Below are 14,951 nucleotides of genomic sequence, written 5' to 3'. Positions count from 1 at the left end.
AGGACCAAGAATCGGCCCTTGGGGCACTCCACAAGAAGGAGACGTTGAAGAGGACACCGCATCACCAACCTGCACTGAAAAACATCTGCTGGTGAAGTAGCATTAAAACCATTTAACCTTATTTTAAGTAATTCTCTAAATTGTATAATGTATTTCGAAACAAATCTCTGATACTTGACTCATTGAGCCATTTTCAGCAACAAAAAGTTAATATTTTGTCCAGAATGAATTTGGTAACTTCATTATTTTTCATGTACAATTAATACCTTTTGAATAAAAAAAATTCCACTTGCTATCGACTGATGATGACATCACCTAGCGACCTATCATTGCTCAGTTTGCTGAGGAAACCCAAAAAACAGGTGAGCCATGATTGGTCATTACCTACTTCCTTAGCACAGGTGATGTCATCTTCAGTCGACAGCAAGTGGAAAATTTAGTTTTTAAAGTTATTAATTGTACATTGTATCCCTTTAACGACTTGTTACACCTGTATGACAATTGGATCCTCGAACAGATATTTTTATTTCCATATATTCCATATATCCATATATTGTGTGGGAAACATAGTTGTTGAATAGAACAAATCAGATGTGTGCCTCGGAACAGACTGTGGTCGACCGCCGCTCCTTCCACTTAGAGTCCACGTGAAGGGGAGGGTCGAGTCCTCCCAGGGGTCGCTCGCAGCCGGGTGTGCTGTCTCTCACAATATCATGTTTTGTCACAAGTCACAGCATCCGGAGGAGTGCCTTCTTCTCCTGCTTTCATGTTTTATTTAAAATAGCGCCATGCTCAGAGAGTGCTGCTAACTCACTGAATGTGATCTGTCGCAGCATCGCCTCTCCCCCCGTTTTTCCTAAGTTCCTACCCCCGCCCCCCCTTTTGTGTTTGATCATCTGTCTGCCGTATGTGAAGATATGCGTCAGAGGGGGAAGGCCCGTGTTTTTTCGGGAGTTTAATTTGAATGCGACATCAGTCATAATGTGTAATCCTCACACAGCAGTTTGGTGCGGATTAACGACAAATAAAGCAGCAGTTATAGGTGCATCAAAGCCCTGTGATGAATTTGGGAAAGAGATGCGTTAAGGAGTTGCTGTTTGAGGGAAAACACTGCGAACTTGCTAAACTGGCTCGACTGGAACGTCTGCAGTCTTCTTGTGTCGAAACAGACTCCTTTTATGCGGCCGAGGTGTGCACTCCCAGTGTCAGTCGACGACTCCACAGTGACGCATTAGTGGCTCCTGGTGTGCTGACCTACTCAGTTCTAAACACCGGAAAGCTCGGCAAATGTAATTCAGGACAAAAATGAGCAGCAGGCAGCCTCTCCGCCACACGCTTTTTTTTTTCAAACATCCACCCATAAACTTTGGTATTCTTCCACCCACATTTTGCTCTGCCTGGTCGTCCTCTGCCAGTAGATTGAATCCTATAAATATTTTACATTTGATAAATAAATGAAACAACCTCTTTTCTTACTTCTGGGTAGGGTTAGTCCCCTACCTACGTTTGCAGGAACCTCTCATGGCAACCTCAAATGAGGTTTGGGCCAAGAATGTTTCAAGACTCCACATTCTTTAAACTGCTGGCTTAAAAGCAACCCAAATAGGGTGAAATGGCAAACCCAGTGCTGGGTCCAAAAAGGGCTGAATCAATGCTGGGTTATATATACTATTTGTCCCAACACGTTGGGTCAAATTTTGATCCAGCAAAAGGTAAAAACTACCCACACTGATGAGTTAAAACTGCCAAGAAATGTGTTACAAGATTATGTAGAGCTGTCGTTAATTAATACAAATTTTATTACCAACATTTTTCTGGGAAGAAGTAGTAACTTTCCCCTTTCAGGGCCATGGCAAGTCACTCTTGTGATATGTTAGCACAGGTTTTTTTTGCGTGTACAGTTTAAAACAGTTTGGTCAATTTGGTTCAAAAAGGGTTTCACTACTTGGGTCGTTCCGTTTTTGACCCAAATTGGGTTATTTTTGACCCAAGTGTTTTAAAGTGTACCCATTTTTATCAAAATGTTCTATTAAAAGTAACCCAGTCTGCTCAAAATCTACAGCTACCCAATTAGTGGGTTAGGAAAACAACCCAGCATTTTGTGTGTGTACAGTCGAAAAACAGTTGGATCAAAAATGACCCAATTTGGGTAAAAAAGCTACGGATCCACTACTTGAGTCAATCCCTTTTTGACCTAAATTGGGTTATTTTTGACCTAACAGTTTTTAGAGTGTACCAATTTTTATCCACATTTTCTACAGTATTAAAAGTTCTGGTAACGCAGTCTGCTCAAAATCTACAGCTACCCAATTAGGGTTAGGGGTTAGGAAAACAACCCAGCATTTTTTTTTGTGTACAGACTAAAAACAGTTGGGTCAAAAATAAAGAATTATTTTTTTTTAATTTAAAAAAAATATATATATATAAATAAAAAATAAAATAACGAAATTTGGGTCGAAAAAGGACGTCTCCTTTTTTGACCCAAATTGGGTTATTTTTGACCCAACTGTTTTCTTAAGCTTTTTTTTGTTTTGTTTTAACCACAACCACGTTATTGTCATTTTTATCACTAGCTTGTCAAAGAAGCTACTGTATATTTACAAATGAGTAAGTAATTGGAGACCCTTCCTATCATGGGATTAACGACCTCCATTAATGACCCCTTCCGGCCTCTTGTGTCCCACTCTCATGCTCACATGGGACGTAAGCTATTTACTGCCTTCTTGTGCAGCTGCAGCACTCTGGGTCATGTGACGCTGCACCTCGCTGCCGTGCGGCTGCGCTCAGGTAACTCATGCTAACAAAAAAACAACCGCAGGACTGAGGGGCGGGACTTCATCCGCCCCTATGGCTAAACTACACCTGAGCCAGCGGAAGCCTCCCTGTTGCGTGGAATTCGCTGGCCGTTGTCTGCAAGAAACAACAACAGTGCTCAAGTGTTTTAGTATGCAAATGCTCCAGCAGCTGTTTGAGTTGGAAGATGTGCATTAGGGAAACTAAAAATAGGACGCACACACACCTCTGAGACAGCTGCCTCTTTGCTGCATTTTGCATCTCTCTCACTCTCTTGCTCGCCATCTCTGAGTGCTTGAGTGTTGTTGCCCCTTCTCCTTTTCTCTTTCCTCCAACTTTTCCCGCTGGTCATAAGTCAGGCTGTGTGTGTCTAGCCAGTCCTCTCCTGACATAAAAGACTTGAAACGCGATACCACTTCCCTTCACTGTGGTCCATTATTGAATCTGATGAGAGACCAGAGCACTCAAACACAAAAATGCAAAGTCGCGCTCCCACGGCCCCGAGATCAAATTGTTTGAGGCCCACTGAAGCTAATATTGAAGCCACAAAAAGATGATTTGTTCCTATCATGACGTCTATGATAACAAAATCCTAATTAAAACTGAAATCTTTGGCAGGAAATCAAGCTTGCCTTTTTGAACAGGATTTTATCTTTTTGTTTTATTCTCTCTGAACTAAGAAACTGGCTTAAATTTTAAAACTGTGTTCTTTAAAACTTCACTTTATTCTTTTCATCTTCATTATTTGTGTACTATCGTGCATACTTTCTCCGGTGGGCAAGTCTCAAAGCATTTCACTAGGCATCTTACAGTTTCTTTATACCCTGGCCAAATGTTGAGTGGTGATTTTTTTTTAAATTTGTATTATTTATGTTGTATGTATGATGGTGATGCTGTAGCATCCGTACACATATTAAAAGGGAACTACAGTGGAGTCAAAGACCTCCTCGAGTGAATAATGCAAGATTGTTTAGCATGGGGTGACAGAGCATCACATGTTTCAATATTCTGTGTGTTCATTGGGCTTCAAAACCTGTATTACAGTAGCAGGATTATTGTGGCGTGACGTGCGTGTGTGCACATGACAAAAGTAACTCACTTACGCACACAAACGCATGCAGTCATGTATGCTTTGATGTGCTGTTGTGTCTAATTCCTATGCAGTTGGCAGATGCATGTGACCGTTGTTTGCACTTCGTACATTTTGGAGCATTTACCTTATGTCCGCAAATAGTGGCTGGGCGTGCAGGGAGAAGGGGCATTTTTGCTAGGACGGAGACATTTATTTGTACAAATATATTTTTAAGGTGAAGATTAATAATAAACGATATTACCAGTAAACCTATGTCACGTGAAAGTGGAGTTTTAAAACTAAATAAAAACGACTGTTATGGAGAACTGAATGGGGCAAATAAGATGGCATCGCCATGCTAATGGTCATTAAAGACGCCACTTCCACAAGAGGTAAGATCATTTTTAATATTACATTGGAACTAGTTTATTCCACAGCTAAATTCCTCTGATTGACTGTTTATAATTGAACTATTTGATGAAAAACAGGGTGAGTGAATTAACTCCCTAATTTGAAATATTAATGAATTCAGATGGCATTTTTTTTTTTACGTTTTTATGCCTTGTTTTTAAAATACAGGGCGGTTGAAGGAAGAAATCCATCTTACCAAACAGTCTGTCAATCAAAACTCAGCAATATTAAATTCGGTCAGAGGCGTGATGACAAGTGTGTCAGAAATTATTAAAATGACACCGAATGCCATCCTGAGGCCAGATCATGACTCTGGTTATAATGTGGATATAATCCATACGGAGCACAATAAATGCCAAATGTCACCGGGGCCTCGCAGGGCTTTATGTACTCACTGAAGGCTCTTTTCATCTGACACATACACACACACAACACACACACACACACAAACTCTTCTACTTGCTTACTTTCTGTTGTTTTCTGTGCTAAAGTTGTGCAGCACTGAAGCATACATTTCTAATCATCACTTTTATGTTATTCTCTTTCAAATCAGAGATCAGCGCAATCGTCTGCTTCATCATTTGTTCAAAGAGCGGCATCCAGGTTATCCAGGTCACTTGGCGCACTTCCTCCGACCTTGACTTGTCTTTCTTGGAATGCACACTTTGCGATCCAGATGTTGACATGTCCTCCGGTAAGATGGAATTGTTTGTGTGGCATTAAAACAAATGACAGGCAGCGAGGCTGAGCTATGGAGACGAGAACAGATGGAATCAGCGTTACACGTGAGGCTGAGCTTTGCTCCCGCTCTATAAGAGGCTTGTGCATCCAAAGCAAAGAATCTCATGGCTGTGGATGATAATGGACCGCAGGCCCTGCCCATGATGTTGACTAATTACCAGCTTCCTCATTGAGTCACTGTTTGGCAGACAGCCAGTGATTTGACATCCAAATCAAACCCAATCACCCCAGCGCTGGGGTCGGCGGGATTATGATTTTTTTTGTTTGTTGCCATGGCAATCAAGTCCATTCTATCCAAGCGTTTCCAGTTGTGGTGAAGGATTAGATGGGGATGTCAGACATCTGTGTCAAATCCCTCTCCAGCTCATTTCAGTCGTTTGCTATGTTCTTGGATGACTGATGACAGGCTTACACTTCCAGCAGAAGTCAGTTTCTACTTTCTCACTCGTATTAATTATTTCCACCTTTCCTGGCTTCATAGTTTGCTGCCTGAGGTGCTCTGGCCTTTGAGGTAAATACCATTTGCTTTATGGCTCAATGGTTGAATAATGGTGTGAAGTATGGGCTAAATGAGAGTCTGAGGCCAGAAATGGGAGTAATCTGGCCCCTTTTGCCGAGCGGTGACATGGGCCGATGGGGATTAATGAGCAGGCAAGCGACTCAACACTTTTGCTGTGGACAGAGGGACAACATGTTTGTGATGTTCTCACTAGCAGCTGCTTTAAAGTCTACTCATACTAGGAAGGAGAGTGTGAGCCATGTCCACAACTGTGTACGGAGACAACCAGAATATATTGGGAGTAGGCATCCAATTTTTTTCAGTGGTATAAATTCATATGTGCAATAATACAATTAGGGACAATTGAATATCTTAAAAAATAGCTTCATTGAAATGTGCCTGCTACGCAACTGATGAAAACACCAAACTCCTAGAGCAGGCGTCCATACAAAGACAGGTTAAAGTCTATCCTGGCGGCTGCCCTGGAACATGGGTTGGGTTGGGTAAAAAATAACCCAAATTGGATCAAGAATGGAGCAATGGACCGACCCAACTTTTTGAGTTATTTAACTCACAAAGGGTTATTAATTGTGGGTTATTCATTTCAACCAACTTTTTGCGTTAATTAGATAACCCAATTTAATTGCATAAAAAAATTATTCGAACTAACTTTTCAGCTATTTTACTCAAAATTTTTGAGGTTGTTTGTGGGTTATTTATTTGACTCGTGTTGGTCCTTTTTGACAGCTCGTTTCAGCAGATGCTTTGGAGTGATGAAGCTTTACCCGTATCAACATCAGGTTGTTTCAAAGGCTTCATGCTGAAGATGAAAATTTGTGGAGGCTCTTGGAAAACTAGTTTAACGATGTGCCTCTTTCATCTCTCTAATTGAGTAAACCGACAAGACTGTGGAATTTAGGCAAAATCAAATCCGGCAGAAATCCTTAAGGTGGTTTTGTGTGCCATGCCTAGCACTGGGCTAATTGGACTATTTTCTTCTGTATTACATCACAGACATACTTTTAACACACTTTTGATGACCCTTCTCAAACTGGCAATGGACTACAGTTGGGGATGTAGAAAGAAAGAAAAATTCTGCAACGCTTCTCCAATGTCAATTGGTGAGCCATGGGCAAGGGCATTATGCTTACAAAAACTGCAAAGCCTAAGATGTTAAATACTGATGGCCTCACATCTTTTAAATGATACCTAAAAGGACAAAGAATAAAGGAAGTCCATAGTGATTTTTTTGGGGGGACACCCCTTTTGGTTAATTTAACATGAACATGATCCTTGCTGAAATCTATCCGTGCTAGAATCTACGAATAAGAGAACATGTATCCACTTAGATAGGGTAGGTAAACAAATGTTTAATTTCTGTCATGTCCCATCTCTCCAAAGTATTTAAAAAAAAATATTTTCCAGGGCCAGAAACGTTCTATAAATATGTTGCCCACCTGTAAAAGTCAACACTCTGTAGCAACAAGTCATAAAGGAACAATGTTGTAAGTAGGTTGTAAAGATCTCTGGATATATTGAGCTTGTTTTGTAGTATTCAATATTCAAGTCAGAAATACACATGAATTAATAAAGCAATCGAAAAGGAGGGAATGTAAACCCAAAGCGGCCTGAGGTAAAACCACCACGGAGACAAGAGGAATGTGATTTGGTGATAAATCAGGGAGATAACGCCACAGATCCAGAGGGCATCTAGTGAGAGTGGCAGTGAACAGACACAATTCACGGGAGAGGGCAAGCGCGGTCGTGACATGTTTAGCGCGTTGTTGGTAATCACAGCGATGGTAGCAGGTCAGCCGATGTGGATGGAGCATGCACACCATCTGTGTGCGACATCTAATCTCTGGCATCTTTAATCTGGCACCCCACGGGCAATTTCAAGGGATTCTTACGTGCCTACTACACCACCTTTTTTTTTTCTCGCGAGAAAGAATAACAGTAATGAAAATACATTGCTCTTTGTTATGTTTATTATTTGTGCAAGTGAATTTTTGTAATATGAAATAATTAGGAGCCCAACGATATGAATATTTCGAGGCAGATGCCGATTCTGATATTTGGCTGAATGAAATTCTGTTAACCAATTAATCAGCCAATTATTCAAAGAATGACTAAAATAACTGTTTTTGTTTCCTTAACTCTTACAGCAATAAATATATGAAATATAGGCAGAAGAAAATACTTTTACAATATTTTTTCCTTTAGTATTTAAAGGGATTCTTGATACTTAATACTTGATACTCATTTAGTCACTTTCAGCAGTAAAAAGTTAATATTTTGTCTACAATTAATTTGATAAGTTCATTATTTTTCATGTACAATTAATACCTTAAAAACACACTTTGTTTGCCACTTGCAGTCGACTAAAAATGACATCACAGGTGCTCAGGAAACATGTAACAACCAATCACGGTTCACCTGTTTTCTGTATTTGGTCATGTGATATTAACAAACTGAGCCATGATTGGTCGTTACCCGTTCCTTGAGCACTTGTGATGTTATTTTTAGTCGACAGCAAGTGGCAAACAAAGTGTGTTTTTTAAGGTATTAATTGTACATGACAAATAATGAACATATCAAATTAATTATAGACAAAATATTAATATTTTACTGCTGAAAATGACTAAATGAGTACCAAGTATCTCTTTAAATACTAAAGGACAACGTGGACGACTTGGCTGAGCGTGGACGACTTGGCTGTGGCTAACAAGACGAGGCTAAGCTACAAGACGAGACACTCAATATACGACACGTAACACCAACAGTTGGCAACAATGCACCCACATAGACTGAACAAAAACAGCAGACTCACACTCACACTGATTGACACAACAAGACACACCTGGGTGAGACACAAGTGGCTGAGGGCACTGATTGGTCAACGTACGGGGCAGGGAAGACACACACAGGTGGACGTGGTTACACGTGACGAGACAAGGGAAGAGACAAGGAACACATAGCAAAAACACTAACCAGACAAAAAAACAACAAGAACACCCAAAAATCAAACAAAAACCCAGCCCCACAGAACCGAAACATGACAATATCTTTATTTCTGTAAGAGTTAAGGGAACAAAAAAGTTATTTTATTTATTCTTTAAATAATTGGCTGATTAACTGGTTAATATTATCTTCATACTGCTAAGAGTGACTAAATGAGTCAAATTTCCCTTTAACGTTACAACAAAGAGGCAACTTTGACATTTTGGGAGGGGGGGGGGGCTTAGGGGAATGTTTGAATGTCATTATTTTTGCCTTATGATGTAAAAAAAAAACACTTTAGACCTTGAATATAAGAAACTCAAGCAAAACACATCTGTAACCTCGAAATGTTATTCATCCGCCCCCCCGTTATACTGTAGCAATGCTCCAACCATTTTAATGATGCCTACTGTAAGTTGTTTGCACTGTTTGACTTGCATACATTGTGTAGTAATGATTTCGCCGCCCCCTCATGTCGAAAACAGACGCTGGCTTTCAAAGAGCGAAGGAAAGAACCTTCCTCGGTGTCAGTGTGACTCTGATGTTCACATCACGCATGGGCTGGATGAACGATTTGCTGTAATTAAACCTGACCCCCACCCCTCCGTCTCCCTGTCTTGGTTGCCTTGGAGTCGAATTAAATGCTAATTATTTAATACGGAGATTACCCAGCCCATATGCACTGTCATTGCATTTGGAGTCAGGTTTTCCCGGGGCCCTTGTTAAATAGCAAGACGTTAAAAGTGGGTCTTTATTTTGCTGCGACTCTTACAACGTTCCAAATAAGGAAAAGCAAGCGCCTGAAGCTATTTGTGGAAGTTTTATCAAACAGTCGCGCCTAAAGGTAAGATATACATTTATAGGCCGCGTTGCATTGTTGATTATATAAGTAGCACACAGCTGAGTTTGGCGATAACTGTTGATTTTAAGTGTGACGTTAAATTCAAATCAAAGTTTGTATGTCCTTGTTCACTCTGCAATGACACCACAGCTGCTCCCGCGTTCATTGTTTGGTATCATTACGATTTTCCCAATTTATGTCGTAGTGTACGGCTATATTTTACCCCCTGCAATATACTCCTCCTTTGATTTATAACAGCTGCTGTCCTGCTTGGAGAGATGTTCTTCCCACTGATCAGGAGCAGCCCTGAGAGGTGATTTATGAGGGATGGGATTTCCGGTCAGAACAGCCTAATTGAGCGTCTGTATTCTCCAGAGCAGTCCTTGGGAGAAGGATAGGGTAATGAGGGAGAAAATGACAAGTCCAAGACACTTTGGTTGTATAGTAAATGAGCCTCGCTACAGCTGCAGAGTGAGGCATTAAAAAAAAGAAAGATGTTGAGTACCCCCGCTCAAATGCGGCAGGCTCAATTTTATCTGTGTGACATCGCAACTTTTTTTTTTTTTCCAACCCACTGTGGAATCTTTGTCTCACAGGAGTCTAGAGGAGTGCAGTGAACTCCCAGTCAATTAGGGCATTGGGACATTCTGTCTCATTAGGAAGGTTGCACTTGCCTTTACAACTACACAGTCACCGAAACTGGAGAGGTACACTCCATTGTTGTCCCTCGATGATTCACTCAAGGATCATAAGTGGACTCCAAAGTTAATGGTTTGTACTCTTGGTTGTGGCATCGCTGTGGTGGCACGTGGCTTTCTTTGAAATGCAGTGGAGCCTCCGTTTTCGTAATTAATCCATTCCAGAAGGTCAGACGGGAATTCCAGTCGCAATGCAGCAAACACATCCACGTAAAAAGCAGTTAATTAATGTAATAATGATGCATATATTTGTGGAGACTGGGGTCAAGTTGTATATTACAATTTTAAAAATGTGCAAATTTTCACAAGTTACTTCATATTAAAGATTAGACAGCTTTTAATACGAAAAGAAAAATGCACTGAGCTGTCACCAATGTCTTACAAATGCAATTATGCCATCTAGTGGCAGAAAAATGACCAACACAAATCAATATCACACGTTTTTTACAGTACATCTTTTTAACTCTACTTTTTTAAAGTATATATATATTTACAGTAATGTACCTGTACCTACCTAAAATTTATGAATATAAATATATATATATATATATAGATATAGATATAGATATAGATCCAGAGTTGCTTCCAGGATGCTTTGAGTGATAACTAACGATGAATGCTGGTGTCTGAGCACTCTGAGGATGTCGATGACTCAATTTCATTATTATTATTATTATGAAATCACGGTGTCAATGAATAAAAGATGCAGCCATATTTCTTGTAGTTTAACAATTTTTTCCACTTTTAAGTTAACAGGACTATGAAACTTTTAGAATTTTTTTTAATTGCCTGACACCCAGTTCTGCTCGGTAATTAACTTTGTTTTACATTTATTATAAATGTTTTAAGGCTCTAAAACCCCTTACCATAGTGGTAATACACTTTTTTCATCGAGGCATTTACATTTTCTCACATTTCTCTTCTCTAAACGTACTCAATGTTCAAACCTTCATCAATTTTAGGTAGGTACAGGTACATTACTGTAAATATATATATATATATATGTGTGTGTGTGTGTATTTCTGAGACTGCAGTGCAGAGGTGAAGACTGCTGATTAGATCCAGAGTTGCTTCCAGGATGCTTTGAGTGATAACTAACGATGAATGCTGGTGTCTGAGCACTCTGAGGATGTCGATGAGTTTGTGTCGGTGGCTGTAACTCAGTGCTGGCGCCAGCGCAGTAAGCTGAGGGAGCACATCGGGCGCCAAACAAATGGACAAGCACACTCCGGTCGAGGACTGCTGAAGTCAGCACTACAGAGTGACACCTGTCAGTGTCGATATGTTTGTGCATGCAATAATGCAGGGGAATAATCACATCCGATATAAGAGTTGCGAGTGTGGCGGTTTTATTTAGCCTTTAAGCTTGTAAAGATGAGTATTATTATCTTTGTAAAAGCAGATTGTCAAATGTAGGGAGTAAAAGTAAAAAACGCAGGTTGCATTAGAAGCGCATGACACTCGACCCTGACAGTTATTTGCGCGTAAGAACTTAACCCTTACACTGTCAATAATAAATCCCGTGCAAGGTCGGGAGCCGGGAGACTCCGAGTAAATATTGCCGAGGAGAGTTTGATGCCAATTAGACTGCTCCTCTTCCTGCCGCTGCACCCTCGCAGGAAGGCCTCATGCAGGATTCGGCTCCCACTCGTCTGTCAGCGTTGATGGTGATGACACTCGTCACAATTTTTCGTCATTCCTTTCCCTGGGTTCATTTGTGAGTTCTTCCACTTGTGCTCCCACACAGTGGACTTGGCAGAATCAGGCCGAAGGAAAAAAAAATTAAGAATAAATAAAGACCTCAATGTACTGAGGCTTTAAATTACCTACCTTTGCACCGTGTCCCAGTTAAAAAGCATTGAATGTACAATGGAAGGCCTAAGGTCAAACACAGCCTGTTCCTGATTGACCTCCGATGTATTTGAACTTTTTGCCATAGCAAATCATGAAAGTGTTCCAGGGTCAAACTTTCGCTATCATAAAACTTTTACCCTCTGATGTTTAATGAGATTTATTCTGGAGAAGTAATTATTTTCTTGAATACCGATTGTTTGAACACATTCAACTGTTTTTTTGTTCTAGTACCATAGTATGACCACATCTTAGACCCTGTAAAGTTAATTCAGAGATATTTTTCTAAATACAATATATATGTTTGAAGATTATTGTCTGATGTAAGAACTATGGCAATTTATTCAGCCGATATGAGGTTGTTGTTTTTTTATCAGAAAAAAATTGCAAATTATTAATATTTTTTATTTTTTTAGAAATGAATACATTAAAATATAAGACAAAGACAATAGTTGGGTTTCTATCCACCCATTTTTATTCGAATTTTCAAGAAATGCAAAAATAAAACTGAATGGAAACGCTAGAAATTCGAAAAAGGGCCCAAAATTTGCAAAAAAGTTTTTACGCCTAGAGGGGGTGGATTTTGAAGCGGAAAATGTGAATTTTGGCTATGGGAACAAGTTTTGCGAATAACCTTTGGCAAGACCAGATACACGTCGCACGTTTTGACCGGATATTACGTTACATGTACGTTTGTAGTCCCAAAGCAATGTCGGACGATAAAGTAAGTTATGTTTGAGGGAATGACTAAACAGAATTTTTTTGGGGAATTAATTAAAGAAGCAAATATTAATGCTATTTTAGATGATAAACAGCAAAGAAACGCTACGGTTTATCAATAATTACAAAAGCAAACTCATACGACATCGTCACACACCGCAGTCGCTTCCTGGTCTTCTTCTTCTTTTAAATTATTGGTGGATCACATCTCTATGGTGTATACCGCCATCTACAGCGGCGGAGTCCCGTCTCAAACTTCGCAAAAGAAAAACAGATGGAAAAACGGGCACAAGACGCATGTCCGTTTTGCTATTTTTTTTGTAAATTCGCTTAAAAAATTCAAAACAATTGGATGGAAACCTGACTAATGACATTCAAACATTACACCCACCGACCCAAATTCGGCAAAATATCAAACAATATTTACTGATTTTTCTCCGTTTTTTTGTTAAGCAAGGACAATGTATTGCAAAACACTGTAATTCATATCTTTATTTTTCTAAGTGTTAAGGGACCAAAAAATCTGTTTTTTTAATTCTTTATATATATTTAGTAGAAAAACATCAAGTCCAATTTGACAGCCAGCATGTGGACAGGGGCTTCGCTGGACTGGCTGCTTTAGAGTGCCTCGTTGTCCTGCCATGGAGAAGCCCCGTGGCAACCTGGTGGATATATTCCAGTCACCTGAGGCTTTAAGCGAGAATATTTTCCCGGCTCAAACGTAGTTCTGCGTCAATTTTTCCAGGTCGGAGAAGTAATATTTGATTGACAGTTGACATTTGAGCATGCGTGGTTTAATTGCATCCATCGAACATGCCCGTGCGGCGAGAAGGGCTTGATTTGAACCATTTGAAGCTTTGTTTTATATACTTGCCGATCATTCAGATTTGGCAGGGTTGTTAACAACATTATTTTCTGTGGTGTGTCAAATTTAAAAGACATTTATTTTCTCTTTGCAGGGACTTAATTTACACTATAGCGTTTCTCAACCTTTATCGCGCCAAGGGACATATTTTGCAATGGAAAAATGTCACAGCACACCATTAAACAAACGTCAGAATGTATTTATACTGAAATAGTGTCAAGAAAGACATAGTCTCAATTCACTCACAAACTTAGTATTATTGACAGGTTAATTGACATCTTACATCTAGTAAAAGAGCGTTTTAGGGTTTAGGACCGCTCCCTCTTTTGAATAACATTTCATGACGCATTTCATGCTGACAGCATCTGCAGCAGGAAATAAATAAAATATGAGAGCAGGGTGTTTTTATTTATGGATAGATATTGAATTGTATTCATATATTTATTTTTCTTATCAATTTTTTTATTTTTGTAATTATTTTTATTTGCTTAACTATATTTGTTGTATTTCATGTATATGTAATTTTTGTATATATATTTTTTTAATAAAAATGTTTTATATTCGTTTTTATTTTCCCTTTTTTTTGGTCTTCCATAAGTGGTGAGCCTGAGGTAGAAGACCTTAGGCCTTGTCATTAGTCAGCCACATTTCCATTCACTTCCCTTGTGCTTATTCAACTCTGATATGTCACTCATCTAAATTTAGATGAGTGTGCAGGAAGAAGAAAAAGAGTGTGATATTTATGGAGACCACGCTGCAAGCACCTCGACTCGGAGCTTGGCTGTTTTTCCACATGAAAGCGATAAGTTGAATATTTCATCTTTCTGTTGCGGCTGCCCGCCACTGAAATGTTCCGGCCCCTTGATGTGCAAGTCCAGACAACACTCGCACTTCTCACAAGCACAAAGACACAAAGAATGTTCACATAATACACTTTAATCCCTTCATTCACTGTAAGACAAATACAATCCCGTTTGCGTGGTTTTACATCATTATTCCTGTTGAATGTGTGAACAACCATCTCGTCTGGTCGCCTATTTTTGATAAGCGGGCTAATTCGCACATTTGATTCCCCGCAGACTTTACAGTAATTTCCTATTACAAAGACTGTAATCACGCTGTCAGAGATGGCTTGTACTATACAAGGGAGACGTTGTGGGAAGTGCAAAGTCGGCTGGCAGCTCTGCTGGATAATTGCAGCCGGCTTTCAGCGGCGCTGATGTTTTTTTGATTGAAGATTGAATGTAACTTTGCATCCAAGAAGAGGATGCTGGTTATCGACCCACTGTAAAGCCTGAGAGGCCGGGGCCAGGATCCGAGCTTATTGATCTGTACGGAAAGCGGCGTGGTAACGGCCATAGTCACGTGCTTGTGTGGTCAAGGTCAAATGGGCCCGACCAGGTTACACCTTGACGAATATGCACAAAGTCATTAATTTTTTATTTTTTATTTTAATAGGC

This window comes from Leptonotus elevatus, chromosome 9, assembly GCF_054856555.1.
Source record: "Leptonotus elevatus isolate MCC_2025b chromosome 9, RoL_Lele_1.0, whole genome shotgun sequence".
NCBI lineage: Eukaryota > Metazoa > Chordata > Actinopteri > Syngnathiformes > Syngnathidae > Leptonotus > Leptonotus elevatus.
The sequence above is the reverse complement of the archived record's forward strand: the minus strand, read 5'-3'. Positions refer to the sequence as shown.